Source organism: Ranitomeya variabilis, chromosome 1, assembly GCF_051348905.1.
Source record: "Ranitomeya variabilis isolate aRanVar5 chromosome 1, aRanVar5.hap1, whole genome shotgun sequence".
NCBI classification, from domain to species: Eukaryota; Metazoa; Chordata; class Amphibia; order Anura; family Dendrobatidae; genus Ranitomeya; species Ranitomeya variabilis.
The window spans coordinates 1,150,333,767-1,150,350,653 of NC_135232.1; the positions used below are offsets into that span (position 1 = coordinate 1,150,333,767).

At 48.5% G+C, this 16,887-nt stretch overlaps 1 protein-coding gene across 2 annotated transcripts in view; it reads left to right on the forward strand.

The window, feature by feature from the left end:
• Nucleotides 1-4,954: 4,954 nt before the first annotated feature.
• ANKRD53 (ankyrin repeat domain 53) overlaps nt 4,955-16,887 on the forward strand; it is a 44,853-nt gene continuing 32,920 nt past the window's right edge. For both annotated transcript variants that reach the window (XM_077279865.1, XM_077279885.1), the window contains exon 1: nt 4,955-5,202. The gene's annotated coding sequence lies outside the window, so the exon portion shown is untranslated. The remainder of the gene's footprint in view (nt 5,203-16,887) is intronic.

Consider the following 16,887-nt stretch of genomic DNA (forward strand, 5'->3'; position numbering starts at 1 on the left):
TATGTGGTCTGTACATGCTGCGGTGGTATTTGTCCCTTGTATGCGATATTGTTCGGTCACTGTGGTGGTAATATGTGGTCTGCACATGGTGTGGCAGTATTTATTCCTTGTAGATAGTATTATAGGTCACTATATGGTTATAATGTGGTGTCTGGTCATGGTGTTGTGGTATTTGTCCCTTGCATGTGGTATTATTGGTCATTTGAAAAATTGAAAAATAAATAAAAATATACCTAAATTGTATTGCATATTTTAACAAATGTTTAATAAGTTAGAGTAGAGTAGGGCCCGGCCAAAAGAGTCTACCTTGTCATCATGGCAGATTAAAAAAATCTTTTGGCCAAAACAAAATCTGCTGGCTATGTGTGTGATCTGGTGATGGGAACTGTTAATGTGTGATTGGTGAGAAGTGGAGTTTTTCCAAGAGACAGCGGTGGTGCTGTGGACAGTTTGAGGGTTGGAGGTGGAGCTGGGGTGGAGTCTTAAGGGGGCCCCGAAAATTTTGCCACTATGGGGCCTGTTGTGGATTCTGTTTGTGGGCTCCCTCTGGTGGTTACTGCTGGTACTGGGTGACTTTGGTGGGTTGCGGCCTTTGGTTTCCACCTGTCCATCAGAGGCTGGGTGTTTCCTATTTTACCTGGCCTTTCTGTCATTTCCTTGCCGGCTATCAATGTATTCAGATGTGCTCTGTTTTGTTCCTGCCTACCTGCTTCCAGATCTTTCAGGATAAGCTAAGTGCTGATTTTCAGTTGTTTGGTTTTTTGTCCAGCTTGCTTATTATGTCTCTATGCTAGCTGGTAGCTCTAGTGGACTGAGGTTCTCCCCATGTGCCATGAGTTGGCACATGGGTTCTTGTAATCTCAGGATGGTTTTTTGATTAGGGTTTTTTGCAGACCCCTTTTGTATCGTTCTGCTTTCTAGTTTACAGCGGGCCTCAATTTGCTAAGCCTATATATATCATCTCTATGTGTGTGCCTTCCTCTCATTTCACCGTCAATACATGTGGGGGGCAACTATACCTTTTGGGGTTCGTTCCTCTGGAGGCAAGTGAGGTCTTTATTTTCTCTGCAGTACTAGTTAGCTCTTAGGCTGGTGCGTGGCGTCTAGAACCAACGTAGGCACGCTCCCTGGCTATCTCTAGTTGCGTTTGTCAGGCGTAGGGCAGCGGTCAGCCCAGGTTCCATCACCCTAGAGCTCGTCCGTTATATATTTGTACCTTGCTTGTCCTGTGCTATCCCTAGCCATTGGAAAACATGACAGGGGCCCCGAAATTTTTAGTGGCAGCCCTGACAACGGGCACTGCTGAAGAGATGTTTTCCTCCTTTAAAAAAAAATCTGTCTATCCTAGACCTACAGCTACCTCTATAAAAGGTGAAACCACAGTGACCTGGGGTGTGCCGGATGTGAACATCCACCAGGCGAGCGTCACTAGCTATGCTATTAAGAGTATTACTATCATAATCCAGCCGGTCAATGGAGCCTCCTCTATCACGAAGCCTTGTGACCACTTGCCGGCTCGTAAAAAGATAGGGCTTAATTTTCAGGAAGAGATATTTACGGTCCCACTTTGACTGCGGACCATAGATGTTACTGAGCCGAAGATCCTGTCCCCTCATGAAGACGTCTAAGACCAGGCACCTCCCCATTTCTACCTCAATAATTCTCTGGCATTCAACCGATGCAGTCTTAAAAAGGACTGCCACCCCGCTACACGGCTCGGCCGCAAGAGACCAGAACGAGGACCCGCACCTCCACTCGCTCTCCGCCTTGCGTATGGCCTCCATATCCGTAAGTCTGGTCTCCTACAAAAACAAAATTTCAGCCTCAAATCGGATGAGAAAATCAAAGGCCGCAAATCTAGCCGCATCAGACTTGATACTAGCGACATTAATGGTCGCCAGAGTCAACGGGGTGGGTGCCGCTGGAGCGCCCCCACTGCCGCAGGGCCGAGGGGCACCCGGTACCGGGCCTCTGTGTCTCGGTTCTGGGGTTGTCACGGTGGCTGGGCCCGGTCCGTGACCCTGCTGAGGGGCGTCCAGTGAAAGTTGAGAATGTGATGAGGTTGTGGTGCGGTGCAGGTCGCAGTAAATAACGAGGACACCAGGTTGCAGTCTCTTTACCTCTTTACTGAAGGCTTCAGGATCCTCAGTCCGGAATACGGTTAACCGGGCTGCGTGAGTCCGGCCGGTCCGATGGCACCTCCAGAGTTCCCTTTGCAGGTGGAAATCTGTGCCTACCTTCTAGCGCTTGTGTGTTGTGGTCCTTCCCTGCTGTGCTTACGGGATAGTCCCCACAACTGTTGTGTCTGTTTCTGAAGTTCCCTCTCAACTCGATTTTGATGTTCTCCTTCGTCCCCCCAGATGATATGGCTAGGACGCACCCGTATGACGAGTAGGCTCGGAGCTCTTCCGGGACCCTAGTGTCGCCCCTCTCCAACTGTTGCCCCCTATGTCTTCTTAGGTGATTTGAGTGGGACAGCCCGCCTATAACTGACTGTCCTGCCGTAGGTTTGAAGTAAGGCCTGGAGCTCAATACTTCCTCTGCGTTTCCGGCCACCGGCTACGCGCCTCAGTAGGATGTTGCCTCGTCTTACAGCACGACTCCTACTGGTGTTTCTCCTTGTTGCGTTGATCTCGTTTCTCACTCAGCACAATAAACCTCGCTTCTTGTCCTTTCTTGGGGTACCGCCGCGATGAAGTGCAGGCGCGGTCCCGTAACGTTCTTTCCTGTTCGCTAGGCCTCTGTCAGGATCCCACCCCTGACAGGGACCCCCCTGAATCTTCCCCTGCAACACCCTCTGCCACAGGATGTTGCCTGGTTCCAACCCAGTCAGCTTCTCCCTAACTTCCTATCTAACCCCCAGTTTTACCAGATTGTGAGGAGTGGCCTAATACATAGCACCCTTAGCTCCCCCTGGAGGCCAGACTATGAAGTGTACTGGTGTCTGTGATACCTGGTCAGGTGAACTCCTTCAGTGCCATCAGACGTACCATAGCCCCCCTTAGCGGCGGAGCATCAGTACTGCAACGACCAGGACTCTGGGGCGCTGCACCGCAATCATGAGTGATCGAGTTAGATGGCCTTTTTCTTCCTCCCACCCATTTTCCTAGCCCGCTCATCTCCAGACGATGAAGCCCCATCTTCTTTTCAGAGAGACAGAGGTATCCATCCCTCCCACCTCTTTCTCATCTCCGGACCCAGGGTCGGCCCCAGCTCCTGAGGAAGACACATCCCCTAGAGAAGGGACCCAGCCCCTTCCCAAAGGCCCTCCCAATGTTAACTCCGGAACCTCACCCCCGACTCCCGTCTCAGCATGGTCGTCAAGGTCTTGGAAGCAGTTGGAGAGGGGGATCAGAGGGGAGTTGGTAGGACCTTCCTTAGGCACCTTGGTCAGGGAAGGAGAAGATTTTCCAACTTTTTTCTTCTTTTTTTTACTTTTGGCACTCTTGGTACCCTTGTCACCCATTTCTTTTGACTGTTCCCCTCCATTCTCACCAAAACGTTCATATTGGGAGGCATCTGAGAGATCAGCCACTTCCTCATTCTCCATCCGTCTGATCTCCTCATTCACCGCTTCCTCCCCTGGGGCCTCAGTGACATGGGCCGTCGCCTCGGAGGAGGGGGCAGCCATTACCCGTTTCCCGAGGCTCCTTCTGCCCCCTGACGCCTTGCCTGCCTCCGCTGGTAAGAGGGGCCCCTAGCCCTGCCATTCCTCATCGGCCCCTCAGCTCTTCCCCCGCTGCCACCCCCAACCTCTGCAGAAGTTGCACCGCCAAGAACTTCCTCGCGGCTCCACTCCGCACAGCTGGCCATGGCATTAGAGAAGGAACGAGGGCAGCTGCTGAACGGGTGACCTAGATCACCACACAGGTGACCCCGAATGACACCACAGGATGCGGCGAGGTGACCCACCTTGCCACACAAGGCACATTTCTGCATCTTGCAGTCCGTGCTGAAGTGGCGAGGATCACCGCACCTGTGACAGTCCTTCGGCTGCCCCTGGTAGAAGACCAGAATCCGATCCCTTCCCTGGAAAGCCGAGGAAGGGATGTGGGTGACAGTGCTCCCTGAACGCTTCATCTTTACCATGAAGGTCCAGCCTCCTGACCAGATGCCAAAATCGTTCCGGTTCTTCTTAGGGACCTCCACAACCTCGCCGTACCGGCTCAACCAGGTCATTATGTCGATGCCAGAAAGAGACTCATTACACGTTAAAACTGTCACTTTCTTCGCCCCACTTTGGCGAGAACTTGCCTCCATGGCGAACCCTCACCAGCCAGGCTCCTCTTTTACCAGCTCATAATTCGACCAAATAAGCTCCAAGCCCTCTGGCCGAACAAAGCTGATATCAAAGGTGGAGGTCCCAAAAGGATGTATCAGAGCAAAGATGTCAATAGCAATGAAGTCCATCTTCATGAGGAGCTTCACCACATTTGTCCTGGATGGACATGCCTCATCGCCCCTCCAGCGAAGACGAACCACATTTCTCCTGGAGACCCCCTGCCCGGCTGTCGGGAGGGACCACATGGTCTCCCCCCCTTTTCTCTTGGAAGGCATCTAGACCAAACTTATTTAGCCAATAGGACGCCACCTCTCTTCCCTCTACATTGATCGTCCGATCCTCTTTTTTGAGGGCCTCCAGGAAACGGCAGCGAAAAGCTTCATTCCCTGGGTCCGGAGATGAGGAAGACCCCTGTAGAACCCCACCAGCAGCAGCCACATAACTAATGGTGCCAGCAGGTGAGGGGGGTTATGGACGAGCCCCTATATTTCCTGAACCCTCAACCTCACTTACCTCAGCCTCACCATTTTCACTAGTAGAAGTCCCCATGCTGGCACCATTCACACCAACCATACCTCCAGCAGAAACTGCCCTTCCAACACCTGACCCGTCACCATTATCACAGACACTATTCACACCACTTGCACCACTTCCATTCTTATTAAAATTTTTGTTTGCATTTTTTTTTCTGCTTTCTGCTGGGGTTGTTGCTATTTGCAGTGCAGCTGCCCCTTTAAGATCCATACTGCAGGGTTTGATTACCACACCCTGCTTTTCAGCAGAGCATGTGCTGGCAGCTGCAGACTGTTGCTCCAGCCTCTCCTGCAGACCATCTCCACGCTGTGTGCACTTCACCGCCGGGTCCCCCGCAGATACAGGTGACACACATGCAGAGGACCCAGGCGGTGCGACCCCCTCCGGTGAGTGTGTGATTCGGGCCAGCATTACTGCAGCCATTACAGCTGCACCCGAGATGATAACCGGTGCCGGGGTCCCGGACTTTGACCCAGCATCGGATCTGCATGTGGGGGACCCCGACACCACAGCACACGCCGCCGATGATGCGATCCCGGCTGACAGCGCACCGCCAACACTGCGGGGAGCGGTGACCACCGGCAAAGTACCCACAGCCTCCACCCCCCCGAGCGTCAGCGGGTGCAGCAGGCACCAGGCTGTCCCCCGTTTCCACAGAGGATCGGGCCTGGACACCTCCACAGGTTCTATTACTGCCCGCCACAGGGCCACACTCCAGACCATGCACACTGTCCGGCTCTGCAGCCGCATGCCCACTCTCGCCCCCTCTGCTACCACCAGCAGAGACGGCGACCTGCGCCATATGACTTGTACTCTCCCCGCTCCCTCGCACCAGACCCACTGCAGGTCCCGGGCCGGGGTGGGTAGCGGGCTCCACACAGCGGGACCGGGGGTCCCAGGAAGGGGGACAAACACCAACCTCTCCTCCGATGTTTTCTTCCTTTTTTGCTTTTCTTTTTCCCCCTCCTGGTTGCCTCGTCCCCGCAGACCTCATCCCCAAACTTCAGGTGGGCATAATTTACTGGGGACTCTAGCTGACGGATCTGCTGCAAGACGAGGCAACCCCCACTACTGCTGTTATCACTGCTGCTATCGTCCGCATCACCCCCATCATCCTCTGAAATGCTATTGTCTGATGGGAGTGGGACCTGCACTGGATCTATCCCGCTGTGTGTGGCCTGGAGATCACTTACCAAGCCCCCAGGAGGGTACGGTGCCTCCTCCATCTCCTCATGGTCCACCTCCTCCACCTGGGTCGGACGCCGAGACACCTCTGGCTCCTTTGCAGCAGCCATGTTGTGCAATCGGTCCTCATTTTCCAGCTTTTCCCGGAAGGGCCCGCTGTTGTCCAATATAGCCGCTCTCCGGGCTTCCATGCCCTCAATGCAGATCCCCAGGCTGGATATCCTGGCTGTCAGGGCAGACTTCTCTGTGCGGGAGGCTCTGCTTGCAGCTTGCCTCACCTCCTTCATCTCCTCCCGGAGTCTCCTGATGGTCTTCCCAGCCTCCTCATTCTCGCTGAGGTACGCATGGACGCGGGAGCCATAGCTGGTAACCGGCTCCCGTGCGGCCCTAGTGCCCCAATCCCTCGGCACCGCCGCCACTGCACCTCTGCGAGTACTCCGCTCACCTCCGGGAGGAGACACCGCAGTGGCCCTTGCCTCAGCCTCAGGGGCACTGCAGCCCTCTTGGGTCTTCCTGAGTTCCTCCATGTTTTGGGCCTTGCTGGATCTGGTGACCCTCTTTGCCGGTAGCAATGTGCTCCCACCCCTCACCAGCATAGTCTACGTTCACATTTGCGGTGTGCGCCGCAGCGTCGGGCGCCGCATGCGTCATGCGCCCCTATATTTAACATGGGGGCGCATGGACATGCGTTGCACTTGCGTTTTGCGACGCATGCGTCACTGCGGCGCACGCGTCCGGGCGCAGAGGACGCAGCAAGTTGCATTTTTGCTGCGTCCAAAATCAACCAAAAAAAAGGACGCATGCGGCGCAAAACGTGCATGCGTTTTGCTGCGTTTTTGTTTGTGTTGTGCGTTGCATCGCCGACGCAGCGGCGCACAACGCAAATGTGAACGTAGCCTTAGACCGAGGGGTGGGAGACGGGGACTCAGCCCCACAGTCCATCCACTGCACCCCTCTCTTTCCTGGGTCAGAGAGGGGGGGGGGACTCCTGGGTGAAAAAAACGGTGACTCTCCTGGAGCAAACAGAGCAGCACCTTCCTCCACAGACTACAGGCTCCTCCTAGTGGTGGCTGTATAAATCTGTACGTAGTGAGCGCCCCCTAGTGATGGCTGTGTAAATTTGCATGTAGTGAGCTCCCTCTAGTGGCGGCCACCAGTTTCAACATTGTTTTTCTGCTTTCTTCTGGAGTAAGAATTATTCTATGAGGCTATGTGCACACGTTGTGGATTTTCTGCGGATCCGCAACGTTTTTTTCCGTGCAGAAGCGCAGATCTGCAAGTGATTTATAGTACAATGTAAATCAATGGAAAAAAAACCCGCTGTGCTAATGGTGCGGAAAATTCCGCATGGAAAAGCTGCGGATTAAAAGAAGGAGCATGTCATTTATTTGTGCAGATCTGCAGCGTTTTTGTACCCATTTCATTATAGAAATCCACAGGGGTAAAAATGCATGAAATCCGCACAAAATCCGCATTAAAAAACGCACAAAATCCGCATAAAAAACGCATCAAATCCGCACCTGAGTTTCCTGCCAAGAGATGCAGAATCCACACAAAAAATTCCAGAGGCAAATCCGCATCATTTATTTCTGCGTCTCATTCATTATGAAATTTGCGCATTTTTTGATGATAACGCTACTTGCGATTACTGCATTTCTTTGCGATTTTGATTATTCAGATTTTTTAGCCTTATTCAACATTTGAGACTATTTAAAATGTCAGAAAAAGTTTTGTTTGATGCGCGACGAGTTAATGTTCTCTCTTCTGTGCGGAATTCCTCATCCTCATCATCAGTGTGAAGAAGAAATGACAATAGAGTCTGTGAGCTTCCCCCATACAGGTGACTGGTGTGTGCCTCCCGCCACGCCCGTGTCTGCACCGCAATCACCACCCCCCGCTGTGTTACTGTTACACCTGTCGCCTGGTGACGGCTGTCACTGGTGTCGTGCTGCTGCCGGGCCCGCGGTGAGTACAGCAGCCCCGCCGCTCCGGGGGCCCAGACTCATACACAGTGTATGGGGGGTGCAAAGTGTGACATAACGACCCAGGAGTGACCAAGGGATCAGTGCCGGATTATAGGAATGTTACTGTAATGTGCCGGATTATAGGAATGTTGTAGGATCTGGTGCCGGATTATAGGAATGTTACATGATCTCGTGTCGGATTATAGGAATGTTGTAGGATCTCGTGTCGGATTATAGGAATGTTGCAGGAATTGGTGGCGGATTATAGGAATGTTACATGATCTCGTGTCGGATTATAGGAATGTTACATGATCTCGTGTCGGATTATAGGAATGTTGCAGGATCGGGTGGCGGATTATAGGAATGTTGTAGGATCTCGTGTCGGATTATAGGAATGTTGCAGGATCTGGTGGCGGATTATAGGAATGTTACATGATTTCGTGTCGGATTATAGGAATGTTGTAGGATCTCGTGTCGGATTATAGGAATGTTGCAGGATCTGGTGGTGGATTATAGGAATGTTGTAGGATCAGGTACTGGATTATAGGAATGTTTCAAGATCTGGTGGCGGATTGTAGGAATGTTGTAGGATCTGGTGCCGGATAATAGGAATGTTGCAGGATCTGGTGCCGGATTATAGGAATGTTGCATGATCTCATGTCGGATTATAGGAATGTTACTGTAATGGTGCCAGATTATAGGAATGTTTCAGGACCTGGTGGCGGATTATAGGAATGTTGTAGGATCTGGTGCCGGATTATAGGAATGTTGCAGGATCTGGTGCCGGATTATAGGAATGTTGTAGGATCTGGTGCCGGATTATAGGAATGTTGTAGGATCTGGTGGTGGATTATAGGAATGTTGTAGGAACTGGTGCCGGATTATAGGAATGTTGTAGGATCTGGTGCCGGATTATAGGAATGTTGCAGGATCAGGTACTGGATTATAGGAATGTTTCAAGATCTGGTGGCGGATTGTAGGAATGTTGTAGGATCTGGTGCCGGATAATAGGAATGTTGTAGGATCTGGTGCCGGATAATAGGAATATTGTAGGATCTGGTGCCGAATTATAGGAATGTTGCAGGATCTGGTGGCGGATTATAGGAATGTTGCAGGATCTGGTGGTGGATTATAGGAATGTTGCAGGATCTGGTGCCGGATTATAGGAATGTTGCATGATCTCGTGTCGGATTATAGGAATGTTGCAGGATCTGGTTCCGGATTATAGGAATGTTGTAGTATCTGGTGCCGGATTATAGGAATGTTGTAGTATCTGGTGCCAGATTATAGGAATGTTGCAGGATCTGGTTCCGGATTATAGGAATGTTGCAGGATCTGGTGCCGGATTATAGGAATGTTGCAGGATCTGGTGTCGGATTATAGGAATGTTGCAGGATCTGGTTCCGGATTATAGGAATGTTGCAGGATCAGGTACTGGATTATAGGAATGTTTCAAGATCTGGTGGCGGATTGTAGGAATGTTGTAGGATCTGGTGCCGGATAATAGGAATGTTGTAGGATCTGGTGCCGAATTATAGGAATGTTGCAGGATCTGGTGCCGGATTATAGGAATGTTGCAGGATCAGGTACTGGATTATAGGAATGTTGCAAGATCTGGTGCCGGATTATAGGAATGTTGCATGATCTCGTGTCGGATTATAGGAATGTTACTGTAATTGTGCCAGATTATAGGAATGTTTCAGGATCTGGTGGCGGATTATAGGAATGTTGCAGGATCTGGTGGTGGATTATAGGAATGTTGCAGGATCTGGTGGCGGATTATAGGAATGTTGCAGGATCTGGTGGTGGATTATAGGAATGTTGTAGGATCTGGTGCCAGATTATAGGAATGTTGTAGGATCTGGTGCCGGATTATAGGAATGTTGCAGGATCAGGTACTGGATTATAGGAATGTTTCAAGATCTGGTGGCGGATTGTAGGAATGTTGTAGGATCTGGTGCCGGATAATAGGAATGTTGCAGGATCTGGTGCCGGGTTATAGGAATGTTGCATGATCTCGTGTCGGATTATAGGAATGTTACTGTAATGGTGCCAGATTATAGGAATGTTTCAGGATCTGGTGGCGGATTATAGGAATGTTGCAGGATCTGGTGGTGGATTATAGGAATGTTGCAGGATCTGGTGCCGGATTATAGGAACGTTGCATGATCTCGTGTCGGATTATAGGAATGTTGCAGGATCTGGTTCCGGATTATAGGAATGTTGTAGTATCTGGTGCCGGATTATAGGAATGTTGCAGGATCTGGTTCCGGATTATAGGAATGTTGCAGGGTCTGGTGCCGGATTATAAGAATGTTGCAGGATCTAGTTCCGGATTATAGGAATGTTGCAGGATCTGGTGGTGAATTATAGGAATGTTGCAGGATCTGGTGCCGGATTATAGGAATGTTGCAGGATCAGGTACTGGATTATAGGAATGTTTCAAGATCTGGTGGCGGATTGTAGGAATGTTGTAGGATCTGGTGCCGGATAATAGGAATGTTGTAGGATCTGGTGCCGAATTATAGGAATGTTGCAGGATCTGGTGCCAGATTATAGGAATGTTGCATGATCTCGTGTCGGATTATAGGAATGTTACTGTAATGGTGCCAGATTATAGGAATGTTTCAGGGTCTGGTGGCGGATTATAGGAATGTTGCAGGATCAGGTACTGGATTATAGGAATGTTTCAAGATCTGGTGGCGGATTGTAGGAATGTTGTAGGATCTGGTGCCGGATAATAGGAATGTTGTAGCATCTGGTGCCGAATTATAGGAATGTTGCAGGATCTGGTCCCGGATTATAGGAATGTTGCATGATCTCGTGTCGGATTATAGGAATGTTGTAGGATCTGGTGCCGAATTATAGGAATGTTGCAGGATCTGGTGCCAGATTATAGGAATGTTGCATGATCTCGTGTCGGATTATAGGAATGTTACTGTAATGGTGCCAGATTATAGGAATGTTTCAGGATCTGGTGGCGGATTATAGGAATGTTGCAGGATCTGGTGGTGGATTATAGGAATGTTGCAGGATCTGGTGCCGGATTATAGGAACGTTGCAGGATCTGGTGCCGGATTATAGGAATGTTGTAGGATCTGGTGGCAGATTATAGGAATGTTGCAGGATCTGGTGCCAGATTATAGGAATGTTGTAGGATCTGGTGCCGGATTATAGGAATGTTGTAGGATCTGGTGGCGGATTATAGGAATGTTGCAGGATCTGGTGCCGAATTATAGGAATGTTGCAGGATCTGGTGCCGGATTATAGGAATGTTGCAGGATCAGGTACTGGATTATAGGAATGTTTCAAGATCTGGTGGCGGATTGTAGGAATGTTGTAGGATCTGGTGCCAGATAATAGGAATGTTGTAGGATCTGGTGCCGAATTATAGGAATGTTGCATGATCTCGTGTCGGATTATAGGAATGTTACTGTAATGGTGCCAGATTATAGGAATGTTTCAGGATCTGGTGGCGGATTATAGGAATGTTGCAGGATCTGGTGGTGGATTATAGGAATGTTGCAGGATCTGGTGGCGGATTATAGGAATGTTGCAGGATCTGGTGGTGGATTATAGGAATGTTGTAGGATCTGGTGCCGGATTATAGGAATGTTGTAGGATCTGGTGCCGGATTATAGGAATGTTGCAGGATCAGGTACTGGATTATAGGAATGTTTCAAGATCTGGTGGCGGATTGTAGGAATGTTGTAGGATCTGGTGCCGGATAATAGGAATGTTGTAGCATCTGGTGCCGAATTATAGGAATGTTGCAGGATCTGGTCCCGGATTATAGGAATGTTGCAGGATCTGGTGCCGGATTATAGGAATGTTGCAGGATCTGGTGCTGGATTATAGGAATGTTGTAGGATCTGGTGGCGGATTATAGGAATGTTGCAGGATCTGGTGCCAGATTATAGGAATGTTGTAGGATCTGGTGCCGGATTATAGGAATGTTGCAGGATCTGGTGCTGAATTATAGGAATGTTACTGTAATGGTGCCGGATTATAGGAATGTTTCAGGATCTGGTGGCGGATTATAGGAATGTTGCAGGATCTGGTGCCAGATTATAGGAATGTTGTAGGATCTGGTGCCGGATTATAGGAATGTTGCAGGATCTGGTGCCGGATTATAGGAATGTTGCAGGATCTGGTGCCGGATTATAGGAATGTTGCAGGATCTGGTGCTGAATTATAGGAATGTTGCAGGATCTGGTGTCAGATTATAGGAATGTTGTAGGATCTCGTACCGGATTTTAGGAATGTTGCAGGATCTGGTGCCAGATTATAGGAATGTTGCAGGATCTGGTGCTGAATTATAGGAATGTTGCAGGATCTGGTGTCGGATTATAGGAATGTTGTAGGATCTCGTACCGGATTTTAGGAATGTTGCAGGATCTGGTGCCGGATTATAGGAATGTTGCATGATCTCGTGTCGGATTATAGGAATGTTGCAGGATCTGGTGCCGGATTATAGGAATGTTGCAGGATCTGGTGCCGGATTATAGGAATGTTGTAGGATCTGGTGCCAGATTATAGGAATGTTGTAGGATCTGGTGCCGGATTATAGGAATGTTGTAGGATCTGGTGCTGAATTATAGGAATGTTGCAGGATCTGGTGTCGGATTATAGGAATGTTGTAGGATCTGGTGCCGGATTATAGGAATGTTGCAGGATCTGGTGCTGGATTATAGGAATGTTGCAGGATCTGGTGGCGGATTATAGGAATGTTGCAGGATCTGGTGGTGGATTATAGGAATGTTGCAGGATCTGGTGCCGGATTATAGGAATGTTGTAGGATCTGGTGCCGGATTATAGGAATGTTGCAGGATCAGGTACTGGATTATAGGAATGTTTCAATATCTGGTGGCGGATTGTAGGAATGTTGTAGGATCTGGTGCCGGATAATAGGAATGTTGCAGGGTCTGGTGCCGGATTATAGGAATGTTGCAGGATCAGGTACTGGATTATAGGAATGTTTCAAGATCTGGTGGCGGATTGTAGGAATGTTGTAGGATCTGGTGCCAGATTATAGGAATGTTGCATGATCTCGTGTCGGATTATAGGACTGTTACTGTAATGGTGCCAGATTATAGGAATGTTTCAGGATCTGGTGCCGAATTATAGGAATGTTGCAAGATCTGGTGCCGGATTATAGGAATGTTGTAGGATCTGGTGCCGGATTATAGGAATGTTGCATGATCTGGTGCCGGATTATAGGAATGTTGCATGATCTCGTGTCGGATTATAGGAATGTTGCAGGATCTGGTTACGGATTATAGGAATGATGCATGATCTCGTGTCGGATTATAGGAATGTTGCAGGATCTGGTTACGGATTATAGGAATGATGCAGGATCTGGTGCCGGATTATAGGAATGTTGCAAGATCTGGTTCCGGATTATAGGAATGTTGCAGGATCTGGTGCCGGATTATAGGAATGTTGCAGGATCTTGTGTCGGATTATAGGAATGTTGCAGGGTCTGGTTCCGGATTATAGGAATGTTGTAGGATCTGGTGCCGGATTATAGGAATGTTGCAGGATCTGGTGCCGGATTATAGGAATGTTGCAGGATCTGGTGCTGGATTATAGGAATGTTACTGTAATGGTGCCGGATTATAGGAATGTTTCAGGATCTGGTGGCGGATTATAGGAATGTTGCAGGATCTGGTGCCAGATTATAGGAATGTTGTAGGATCTGGTGCCGGATTATAGGAATGTTGCATGATCTGGTGCCGGATTATAGGAATGTTGCATGATCTCGTGTCGGATTATAGGAATGTTGCAGGATCTGGTTACGGATTATAGGAATGTTGCAGGATCTGGTGCCGGATTATAGGAATGTTGCAGGATCTGGTTCCGGATTATAGGAATGTTGCAGGATCTGGTGCCGGATTATAGGAATGTTGCAGGATCTGGTGTCGGATTATAGGAATGTTGCAGGATCTGGTTACGGATTATAGGAATGTTGCATGATCTCGTGTCGGATTATAGGAATGTTGCAGGATCTGGTTACGGATTATAGGAATGTTGCAGGATCTGGTGCCGGATTATAGGAATGTTGTAGGATCTGGTGCCGGATTATAGGAATGTTGCAGGATCTGGTGCCGGATTATAGGAATGTTGCAGGATCTGGTGCTGGATTATAGGAATGTTACTGTAATGGTGCCGGATTATAGGAATGTTTCAGGATCTGGTGGCGGATTATAGGAATGTTGCAGGATCTGGTGCCAGATTATAGGAATGTTGTAGGATCTGGTGCCGGATTATAGGAATGTTGCATGATCTGGTGCCGGATTATAGGAATGTTGCATGATCTCGTGTCGGATTATAGGAATGTTGCAGGATCTGGTTACGGATTATAGGAATGTTGCAGGATCTGGTGCCGGATTATAGGAATGTTGCAGGATCTGGTTCCGGATTATAGGAATGTTGCAGGATCTGGTGCCGGATTATAGGAATGTTGCAGGATCTGGTGCCGGATTATAGGAATGTTGCAGGATCTGGTGCCAGATTATAGGAATGTTGCAGGATCAGGTACTGGATTATAGGAATGTTGCAGGATCTGGTGCCAGATTATAGGAATGTTGTAGGATCTGGTTCCGGATTATAGGAATGTTGCAGGATCAGGTACTGGATTATAGGAATGTTACTGTAATGGTGCCGGATTATAGGAATGTTTCAGGATCTGGTGGCGGATTATAGGAATGTTGTAGGATCTGGTGCCAGATTATAGGAATGTTGCAGGATCAGGAACTGGATTATAGGAATGTTTCAGGATCTGGTGCCGGATTATAGGAATGTTGCAGGATCAGGTACTGGATTATAGGAATGTTGCAGGATCTGGTGCTGAATTATAGGAATGTTGCAGGATCAGGTACTGCATTATAGGAATGTTTCAAGATCTGGTGCCGGATTATAGGAATGTTGCATGATCTCGTGTCGGATTATAGGAATGTTACTGTAATGATGCCGGATTATAGGATTGTTTCAGGATCTGGTGGCGGATTATAGGAATGTTGCAGGATCAGGTACTGGATTATAGGAATGTTTCAATATCTGGTGGCGGATTGTAGGAATGTTGTAGGATCTGGTGCCGGATAATAGGAATGTTGCAGGGTCTGGTGCCGGATTATAGGAATGTTGCAGGATCAGGTACTGGATTATAGGAATGTTTCAAGATCTGGTGGCGGATTGTAGGAATGTTGTAGGATCTGGTGCCAGATTATAGGAATGTTGCATGATCTCGTGTCGGATTATAGGACTGTTACTGTAATGGTGCCAGATTATAGGAATGTTTCAGGATCTGGTGCCGAATTATAGGAATGTTGCAAGATCTGGTGCCGGATTATAGGAATGTTGTAGGATCTGGTGCCGGATTATAGGAATGTTGCATGATCTGGTGCCGGATTATAGGAATGTTGCATGATCTCGTGTCGGATTATAGGAATGTTGCAGGATCTGGTTACGGATTATAGGAATGATGCATGATCTCGTGTCGGATTATAGGAATGTTGCAGGATCTGGTTACGGATTATAGGAATGATGCAGGATCTGGTGCCGGATTATAGGAATGTTGCAAGATCTGGTTCCGGATTATAGGAATGTTGCAGGATCTGGTGCCGGATTATAGGAATGTTGCAGGATCTTGTGTCGGATTATAGGAATGTTGCAGGGTCTGGTTCCGGATTATAGGAATGTTGTAGGATCTGGTGCCGGATTATAGGAATGTTGCAGGATCTGGTGCCGGATTATAGGAATGTTGCAGGATCTGGTGCTGGATTATAGGAATGTTACTGTAATGGTGCCGGATTATAGGAATGTTTCAGGATCTGGTGGCGGATTATAGGAATGTTGCAGGATCTGGTGCCAGATTATTGGAATGTTGTAGGATCTGGTGCCGGATTATAGGAATGTTGCATGATCTGGTGCCGGATTATAGGAATGTTGCATGATCTCGTGTCGGATTATAGGAATGTTGCAGGATCTGGTTACGGATTATAGGAATGTTGCAGGATCTGGTGCCGGATTATAGGAATGTTGCAGGATCTGGTTCCGGATTATAGGAATGTTGCAGGATCTGGTGCCGGATTATAGGAATGTTGCAGGATCTGGTGTCGGATTATAGGAATGTTGCAGGATCTGGTTACGGATTATAGGAATGTTGCATGATCTCGTGTCGGATTATAGGAATGTTGCAGGATCTGGTTACGGATTATAGGAATGTTGCAGGATCTGGTGCCGGATTATAGGAATGTTGTAGGATCTGGTGCCGGATTATAGGAATGTTGCAGGATCTGGTGCCGGATTATAGGAATGTTGCAGGATCTGGTGCTGGATTATAGGAATGTTACTGTAATGGTGCCGGATTATAGGAATGTTTCAGGATCTGGTGGCGGATTATAGGAATGTTGCAGGATCTGGTGCCAGATTATAGGAATGTTGTAGGATCTGGTGCCGGATTATAGGAATGTTGCATGATCTGGTGCCGGATTATAGGAATGTTGCATGATCTCGTGTCGGATTATAGGAATGTTGCAGGATCTGGTTACGGATTATAGGAATGTTGCAGGATCTGGTTCCGGATTATAGGAATGTTGCAGGATCTGGTGCCGGATTATAGGAATGTTGCAGGATCTGGTGCCGGATTATAGGAATGTTGCAGGATCTGGTGCCAGATTATAGGAATGTTGCAGGATCAGGTACTGGATTATAGGAATGTTGCAGGATCTGGTGCCAGATTATAGGAATGTTGTAGGATCTGGTTCCGGATTATAGGAATGTTGCAGGATCAGGTACTGGATTATAGGAATGTTACTGTAATGGTGCCGGATTATAGGAATGTTTCAGGATCTGGTGGCGGATTATAGGAATGTTGTAGGATCTGGTGCCAGATTATAGGAATGTTGCAGGATCAGGAAC